The sequence below is a fragment of the Anopheles ziemanni genome, chromosome 2 (genome assembly GCF_943734765.1).
Source record: "Anopheles ziemanni chromosome 2, idAnoZiCoDA_A2_x.2, whole genome shotgun sequence".
NCBI lineage: Eukaryota > Metazoa > Arthropoda > Insecta > Diptera > Culicidae > Anopheles > Anopheles ziemanni.
Genome location: NC_080705.1, coordinates 22,394,131 through 22,404,048, shown reverse-complemented (window position 1 = coordinate 22,404,048; position 9,918 = coordinate 22,394,131).

Below are 9,918 nucleotides of genomic sequence, written 5' to 3'. Positions count from 1 at the left end.
CTATTATCCTTGGGCTACCTTCTTCGTTGAATTGTATTAATACGGCTCCAAGCCCTGTAGGAGATGCATCAACGTATAATTCAGTTTCGTCTTTTAGATCAAAATAGCCGAGTTTGGTTATATAGTTTAGTGCTTCGTTTTTCAAAAATTGAAATTCTCGCTCCTCCTCGTCTGTCCAGTAGAAGTTATTAGAACTGGTGAGCAATCGGAGTTTTTCGGTTTTATCAGCCCGTTTAGGTATGAAGCGTTCTACGAAAGTCATCAGCCCTAAAAAGCTCTTAACCTCCGATAAATTCTCAGGTCTTCGAAAATTCTTGATGGCTCTTTTTTTGTCCTCTTCGATCCTCCAACCGTCACCAGACAAATTAAAACCTAAAAACTTGACGGTTCTAGCTCCGAATACGCATTTTTTCTGGTTTAGTCGGACGTTATGGTCCTTCAATCGTTGAAGTGCTAACTTCAAATGATTATCGTGCTCTTCTTTCGAACCACCAAAAATTAAAATATCATCCAAGTAATTCAATACACCTGGGCATTCTTCCAGGACTACTGTTTGCAACAGTTCTTGAAAAATATCCGGTGAGTTGCAAAGTCCGAAGGGTAATCTTTTAAACCGATATGTTCCCGTTCCGGCGAAAAAATTCGTTAGATGTCTGCAATCCTCGTGAAGTTCAACGTGAAAAAACGCGCTTGTTAAATCTATCGTCGAAAACCACGAAGCGCCGTTCAATTTCGATAATATTGCTTCGAAGGTTGGCATCCTGAATGGGGTTCTGATTATGTTCTTGTTAGGACCTCTTAGGTCTACGACGAGACGAATGTCATTTTTTCCTTTAGGAACAACCAACAACGAAGAACAAAACGATTTCTCCATGTCTTTGGTAACTCGCTCTATGATTCCCGTAGAAAGTAGATCATCTAAACGTTTCTCCGTTTCGAGCTTAAATGCTGGAGGGATACTGGTGAATATGTTTCGAGACGGTGGTAAGCTCTTGTCGTAGTGCAACATTACTGGAGCTATGTTAAATTTGGGAAACTCATGCTCGACAGCGATGGCAAAAATCTCTCCCGGGAGTAAGCGATATTCATCATGATAACCTATCACTGGAATATTCATTCCGAGTTGTAGGACGCTGTACCTTAGTGCTGTATCCCGGCTCAATAGTGCTCGTCCCCCTGGAATGACGTAAAATTTCTCCAGCAATCGTGGTCGATCTTCGGAAATGAATAGTTCGGCCACGAAGGAGGCTTGCACTTGGATCTCTTCCTTTACACCGTACGCTTTCAGCTGTCGGTCCGTACCTTCCTTCAAGTTGAAAATATCATTGTTCTTTAAGCATTCAAATGTATTTCCGTCTACTGTATTGACATCTGCTCCGGAATCTATTAAAAAGCTTACGGAAAAACCTGCTATTTTTCCAACTATAATCTCCTCATTCGTACTGTTGCGGTTAACCATGTTAACTAGGATATTTTCCTTAACTTCCTCCACCGGAGTGTGTAGAGAATTAGTAACTTGTTGGCTCTCCTCCGTGTACACCATTCTAGGTAAAATAGACTGCTTAGTTTCAATCAGTTCCTCCTCTCCTTGGCCAGAATCGTCAGTAACCGCCGCGATTTTTCGTGGCTCCATATTCTGAGACGGGTTATTCCCATCTGTGTCGTTGCGCTTCCGAAAAGATTCTTTGCACGCGCGTTCAATGTGACCGATGACATGACAATTACGGCATCTTTTGTCAATAACCTTACATTGTTCCGGTAAGTGATAATGGCTCAAGCATCGCCAACACGGTTTATGTTGAGTCCCAGGGTAGTGATACGGCATATTCCGGATGGATTGTCTTCTATTCATTCCTCTACCACGCTGTACATCTCCAAATCTTTTACCATAATTTGATTGACTGTAACGATCTCCGAATGCTTCACGGCCAGCGATTTCCTTGTGAAAACCGGTTCTTGATTTTTGTGTAATTGCGGCCACTTCGGCTACAACTCCCCTCTGGGAATGATTTTTAAGGAACATTTCCTCACTAATGGTATCGATTTCACATGCGCGTATCATATCTAAAAGCTGGGTAATAGACCCGTTCTTTCTCAATAGTTTCCTGCCCGCCAATCGCACTTTGATGTTTGAAGCGTGGGCTTGAATGATGTCTACGACCGTTTCTACCAGCTGTTCTCCTTTGTAGTTACATAGTTTTGCAGTACTCACAACTCGTTTTACGTAGGTTAGGTCAGATTCACCGTGTTTTTGGACCATTGTTCGAAGCTTCTGCTTTTGTAGGCAAATGTAGTCGCGAGAATTAAACAAACAATCCAACCTTTCCATTGCATTTGTATACGGAAATAAAATGGGGTCCGAAGATGTATTGGTTGGAGCGTTTTCCAACATCTCGAGGAGTAATTGACCAGCCTTCATCTTGAAGGCATTCAATTTCATATGTTCGTTTGAGATGCCGGCGAATTCCATTGCAGCCCGAAATTGTTCCTTCCATCCATCAAAAGTACTCTTATCTAACTCGTCCTGACCTTCCTTGGGCTTACATTCAACAATTTGCAAAGTAGCGAATGACATAGACATCGTACTAGAGTTAATGCCAAGAGTGTCAAATGACGACTGAAGAATAGTGGATGAACCGCGTGGGGTATCCTTAAACAAATGATCCTCTACTGTTTCTTCAGTCCATGTGGAACCGTTAGTGCTCCTTTGGCGTAATCCTTTTAACTTAGCTTTCAGAACCGCGCTTCGCCTCTTCTCAGCCTTAAGGGCTTTCTTTAAAGTGGATAATCCGAACAAATTCTTGCCTCTGCTACGATAAAATGTATAAACAGATAACGAAAAATAAGTCATAATTTAGAAACGATGTATAACAACTGTATTCCTAGGGTTGTCTCCCATTCAGCAATACATGAGAAATGTGAACTTTTCCTTCCTGAGAATTACCTCAAACATTAATGATCTCACTCAGAAAAGAACGTATATGTCTTGTTGGGAATCTCTCTGCATATTGATTCTTCATCTTAGAACATTTATTTACAAATGTACCTCCTACCCGTACGTATCTCATCCCCTCGGAGAATCTTTTATTTAAAGTTACATACTATTCTTCCTCTCAGGAAATCTCATCTAATCTGTACCGATTCTTTAAAAAAAAATTCTTCAACTCGAAGATAAAAAGTCTTCCACTCGGAGAAGATCTTAGTAACGAATGATTTTTATCTACATAACATACGTACATTTATGTATTATAAACTTGGAGAAGATCCTAGTAACGTACGCCTTTTACTAGGAGAAAAACTTTAAAAACGAATGTGTTCCTTTCTATATCAGAATCTATATTTAACATTGTTATTCTTTCCTCTTTTCTTTTATATACATATACTCAAAAACCAACAACCAAGTAATCGATCCATTCCTCAGGTCTTCCACCTCATTGTATCTGTGCCGTTCCTCTCAGGGAATTTCATCGAGGATTCCACTCAGATAAGAAGCTAGTAAAGGAGGTCTTCCACCTCATTGTATCTGTGCTGTTCCTCTCAGGGAATTTCATCGAGGATTCCACTCGGAGAAGCATTTAGTAAAGGAGGTCTTCCGCCTCATAGTATCTGTGCCGTTCCTCTCAGGGAATTTCATCGAGGATTCCACTCAGATAAGCAGCTAGTAAAGGAGGTCTTCCACCTCATTGTATCTGTGCTGTTCCTCTCAGGGAATTTCATCGAGGATTCCACTCGGAGAAGCATTTAGTAAAGGAGGTCTTCCGCCTCATTGTAACTGTGCCGTTCCTTTCAGAAAACTTCATCGAGGATTCCACTCAGATAAGTACTAAGTAAAGGAGGTCTTCCACCTCATTGTAACTGTGCCGTTCCTCTCAGGGAACTTCGTCGAGGATTCCACTCAGATAAGTACTAAGTAAAGGAGGTCTTTCACCTCATTGCATCTGTGCTGTTCCCTTACAGGGAACTTCATCGAGGATTCCACTCAGAAAAGCACTTTGTAAAGGAGGTCTTCCACCTCATTGCATTTGTGCCGTTCCTCTCAGGGAACTTCATCGAGGATTCCACTCAGACAAACACTTAGAAAAAAATGCCTTCCACTCGGGGAATCTTTTCATTTCCATAGAATTTCCTTAATACTAAGTCTTCCATTATGAGAAAATCTTACGAATTGTGTGACGCTATTTTTACCGCATTCAACCTTTTGGAACCAATTGGCAACCTTCTCAAAATTATCTCAATACCACAATTTAGAAAAATAACTTTAAAAATTCATCATATTTCGTTATAAAAGCCAATTACAACGAATCACAAAAATAGGTAATCTTCTGATTAAGTAGCCATGATTTGCTAACCAAATTAAATCCTGAATTTATTAGTTCCTAAACTACGAACGGGAATCACCATTCTTATTAACCTACTCCATATTCTTTTAAGGCCAATCCGGTGCCATCTTTAGGTCAAACCGAAATTATGAACGTTTGTCATCATTTTTCATGTATATTTCACTATTTTATCTTACCGACTTGCGCCATTGTCGTGATCTCCACGAATCATTACTCTTTTCCAATATATTTCAACTTCCAAATTCGACAATTTTTCCTCTCTTAATTCTTACAATCTCCAACCACTCTCGTCAAAATCAATCACAAGACTGATGGTTCAATCCATTTCGTTTTCCAATGTCTACTTTGTTCCATCTTTTTCAATATGCAGATCCATCTCGGTTCAGTAGTAGGCCATCGCTCTTCCAATTTTCATTGCCAACTATATAGCGAATGATTTCATTTTTAATTTTTTTTCGTTTCCTCGCATTCGAAATTCGCTCGTTTATAATTTCGATTAATTCGTTCACTATTATTATACAATATATTCATCTAGCTCGGCTCAATCCCTACAAGGTCCTTAAGCGAATACCATAAAAGGCGAAAGAAAACTGTCACAGAAATGAACCGTTTGTGAACGCACCTCAAGCTGCGCCGGCTGTTGTGTTGCAGCAGCATGCAGTTGCAAACCACGTGCAAGATGCTCGCAAGCGCAACCACGTGCTCGGGCAAAGGTTGCTCCGTACGGATCCTCGCATCCGGTATCGAATGATCGAGCATCGTGGCCCCCGTTAATGGAATCGGATCGAAAACATCTTTCGACTTTTTTCCCCTCATTATCGGCCGGAACACTGCTATAGCAGCAGACCAGAACGGCCGGCAACTGACGTCAAGCTGAGCCGCGTTGGTATTGTGACTGCGGTCGCAGGTGTAGTGCGGACGCTGCCAGGTGTGCGTGTGCACCACCAAAAGGGACGCGGGTCCTTTTGCTCTCTTTCGATTCGTTTCTTCCTCGCGTTTCGGTGTACGTTCGGTTGCGTTCCCGTCGGCGGCCACCACAGGTGCAATGAACGCATTTTGCCGCTGAGAAACAAACGGTTGCATCGAGAAACACTTTCCAAGGAGGAGGATCGGAATCGGATCCGATCGCTAAGCCGCTCTCTCGAGTGCGTATGCTGCGTGCGGGCGCGTGGTCCTGCTCGAAGTCCGCCGGACTTATAGCACCGCTTACTTTAGCAGGTGAAAATAAAAAAGATCGAGCGTCCCTTCGCCGATCGATCAGCCACACAGCACAACAGCAGGCGAACGAACCCTACGCAGGTAGCAATTATGCAAAGTACTCGGTTCCGCGGATCGCTCTCTCACGCTTCCATGACGCTTCCCTCGCACTCCAGCCCTTGTATCGGTGTATCGCACCATCTCGTTGGACTCGCGCGCGCCGCTAGGGCTTCACGCATCGGATCACGAGATCCAGGCCGAGGGAGAGCTTCTCCAAACGAAGGCAGCGCGAAAGAGAGAACATTGTACGCGGGTCGATTCTCTAGAACCGCGAGTTTGGGACGCTCGTGGAGCCGCTCGCGCCGATATACACTGAGGCCGGGCACACTCTGCGCCGGAGTACGACGAAAGCTTTTGAACAGTGAGGATCGAGTCCTAGTAGGGATCAGTCTTACCGACTTTAGTACCTGTGTGCACAGTGTGAACGATGTGGACTTCTTGGCAGCTTAACCTCTTGAAAACATCTTTTACTTTACACCCATATATGAGCATGTGTCGAAATAAGTGAACGCAGGAAACGTGTGATCGAACAATGTGCGTAAAATACTCGCCACCGTGTTGCAACGCTAAAATGATGATCTGTCAAACACACACTCGAGAACGCTTCAACAAAAAGATCAGTAGCCGCTACTTCCTAGAAAGTGTCCGGTATTAGTTCAGCGGTTGTTTGCCAGCTCAGACAGAGTGTACGTTTGAGTTGAACGCGATTTTGCCCCGCTGGCTCTCTCCCCAACTGTCATCCCGCATCCCGTGTACTGCTGTGTCATTCTAATGGCAGCGCGTTGAAGCGGATGCAAGTGTGTTTGTCACTTAAAGCGAGCACAAATAAGATGGGAAAAATAAGTAGCAGGACCTAAACGAAATGAGGTGAAACTCGACTCGCGAACTGCGCCACACTGGTGCTGTTAACCTGACGCTCGACGGAACCCGACGATGACGATGATGGCACCGCGTGCAGCTGTTTGCTCAACCAACACCGCCGCCACAACTGGCCACCGCCACCGAAAGGTAATTATACTTTTTCGCAGCAAATGCACCTTCTAACCTCCATCACCCGCGGGGCGCCGTTAGAATGTTGTGCCAGGAAGTGGACCGATGTGCGACGGCCAAAGCCGTCGAGCCATTTCCTCCGATGGCGGGACGTTGCAGGGAGCAATTTCGACACATCGGCGCTCGTGTAGAGGACGTCATTGGGCGCGCCATTTTGCAAGGCCCGTCGCACGTAAAAACAAGCTTTTGTAAAGGTACTAACGTGAGAATCGACCGTCTGAAACCGGTTCAGACCAATGCGTGTGTTAGGCGGGGAAGCGAAAAATTAGAGAACGAGGCATACGAACATACAGCGTGCGTATTGAGTCATTTTGCCCGGAATTATAAGGTTATTGATCGTGTTATCAATGTTTTTTCGAAGAACAAACAATCTTGTAAATGATACTGAAAATCAAACAAACGAACGCATGTTTTCTAACTGCAAAAAAAAAACGAAAAAACGAAAACTAACAGGATTAACTTCACTCAAATTACTAAAACGAAACTAACCAATGCTTACTAAAATCATGGCTACTTTTAATAACTAAAAATCCATGATCATGCATGAACGACAAAGAAGAAGAAAACTAAAACTAACCAGGAACAGAAAAAAGTGATCTAGAAAATACGAAAATCACCTCAAACTCAACGAAACGGAAACGTGCCGCAAAAACAATCCGGCCCCACAATCTTACGTTTGGTCAAAAGCCAAGCGTGACCAGGTAGCTAATGTTTGTTAGTGCAATGACACTATCGCCATTTTGCGATCGACGTGATAGGGCACACGCGTTCTTCCCTTCCTGGCACGTGTTTTTTGGCTGCCATTTTGCGGGGGAATCACATCCGCTATCGATAAGACTAGGAAAATTAACATGCATGTGTCTGTGTGTCTACTCACTTACTACCCCCGTGTGTGTTACTACTCACTAGCATGTTTACTTACTCACGCCAATAACTAATATAACTAAATAAGCCATAATGAAGTTAATCAAACCGATCGATTAATGTTAAGTAAGCGTATTTTGCATGACACACAATTACAAACGAAACAGCAAGGGATAAAAAAACGTGGAGAGGACACTAACGTAAGAAGTAAAAAATCCATATCGTTACTATTAATCATGTTAGAGAAAAAGGGTTTTGAGCCTCTCGAAATTATCTCGGTATCGTCAAAAGGGTGTGAACAGAGCGCGCGAATATTGATCGACGATATTTGTCATGCGCGGCAGTTGGGGTGAGCTCAGCTTCTCCATCGTTTTTCACGCAACCGGATCGACACAAAAGCTTTGTCAAACCAAACATCCATTGTTCGATCGGGTGGAAAGTATTCCGTTTTGTGTGGCGGACAAGCAGGCAGGCAGCCAGCACATGTATTATCTTGAACCGGTTTCAGGGATTTTTGGCACGGCACTTTAAAGGCGAAAATCTCAGGCGTCCGATCGCCTTCGCGAGCTCTTGTTGCGGGTGTGGATCATCTTTCCGTTCCCAACGAATGGTTGTTGACCGTATAAGCACGCGGTGCTGTCTATGGAATCGTGAGTCATTTGTTTGCCGAGCGAAGAAAAAGATAAATTGAGTGTGTGTGTGTGTAGAACTTCCACAAGTTCATTCCGAGAGGGAATAGTAAACGACAGCAAAACTTCTCATTACTGCAATCTGCTCCAGGCTGAATTATTTAAATCAATTAAAAACCCGAACAGAAAGTAAGGTTAATTAACTCCAAGTTTTACGTTTTGCGCATGGAAGCCCGAGCTAATCATTTAATCCCGTCGTCGTTTACCGAACAAAAACATTTACGTTGCACCGTGCGAGTTTTCTGAACCCCCTTCTTCGCTCCATTTGCTGTCGAATGGCATTATTCACTTCTGCTGGGCAAAGCAAAAGCGCAGGTAATTTGCCAATCATTCAAAATTAGTCCTCAACGCTACTGACGGATACTGGTCGCCTTCGTGGAGTGAAGGGAAGTAGGACGATAATCGAAAGACCCCCGGCCGGGCGATGAAATCACTCATCAGCAGTATCTGGTCCTTTTTCTTTACACGTCGGTGCTGTTTTCCCTTTAATTGTCGGCAACCGTAATCCGTGTGCTGATTGGAGCTTTACTTTTGCTTCGTGCTTTGGGAAACCGCACTGATTGTCCTGCGGATGGACAACAGAGGGGGGGATCGACTTTCCCAAGCTAATAAATTATTTGATTGTGATCATTTGGGAAGGAGCTTTAGAAGGTAGATGACTTTATCAAAAAGCTCGTACATATCAGCGCAGAGTGATCTTATTTTGTCTCCACCAATTGTAAAGCAACTGACAAGTTTGCGAAGTGCACTTATTTGAAAATTTTTTTATCGTTTATGCTCTTCCTCGATCGCCGAATCATTATAAACCTCTCATCTTTCATTCCGCGGAAACTGAAAGCTCATCGTTGGACGTGTAATCTGAACCCAATTTTTACCATCGTATTTTACAGCCCTAAAACCGTCAACCACCGCAAGCTTTCCAATTCGGTTGAGCCGTAAGATGGTGTGCCTTTTCTTTTTACTCAGTGAAGAAGCATCCCGTGTTTGGTCGCCCGACGCAACCGTGGGATCTTTCGATTCTTTCATGTTGATGAAGAGCGAATGATAAACCCTTCTCGGCAGGACCGTGGGTTGTGGTAGCATGGGAAAAATCACCGATCGAACCATCTCAATTCCCCAGCAACAATCGGTCGGCACGCAAATGTTGTTGTTGTTGTTGGTGTATCACACGTTTATGACCTCACTGGGGATGGGAAGACCTCTTGGAATCCCTTTCGAGTAAGCGAGTAAAAGAAAACCAGAAGCGATAACCATCGTGTGGCATTTAAGTGTTAGTTTCCGATTTACGACCAAACGTCGAGGGTAATGTAATCGGTCAAACGAGATCCTTCCTTTCCATCATAAAAGGCTCACATATTGTAGCGTTTGTACGTAAATGCTTAAGGATGACTTCATTCGTCCACTAGCATGACCAGTAATATGTACCCAAATTCGTTATGACTAAGAATATTATGAGGCATCCATTTAAAAATGGATTCCTGCTCAAAGCATGAACATGCCGTTGAAAGACCGCGCTTGTTGGCGTCTTTATAAGCATCCTGCTGTTTCCCTCCGAACCGATCGTCATCCGGCTTCGTTGAATGACCAGGTGATCCTCAGGTGGTCGCCATCGCCAACGGGCTGCGCCGGTCCCTTTAATTAGTCTCCTCTTCCGCTGTGCGCTTCATCGGGGCTGATTCCGTTGTCCTTTCGAAACGGTGAAGTAAAAACGCCCAACA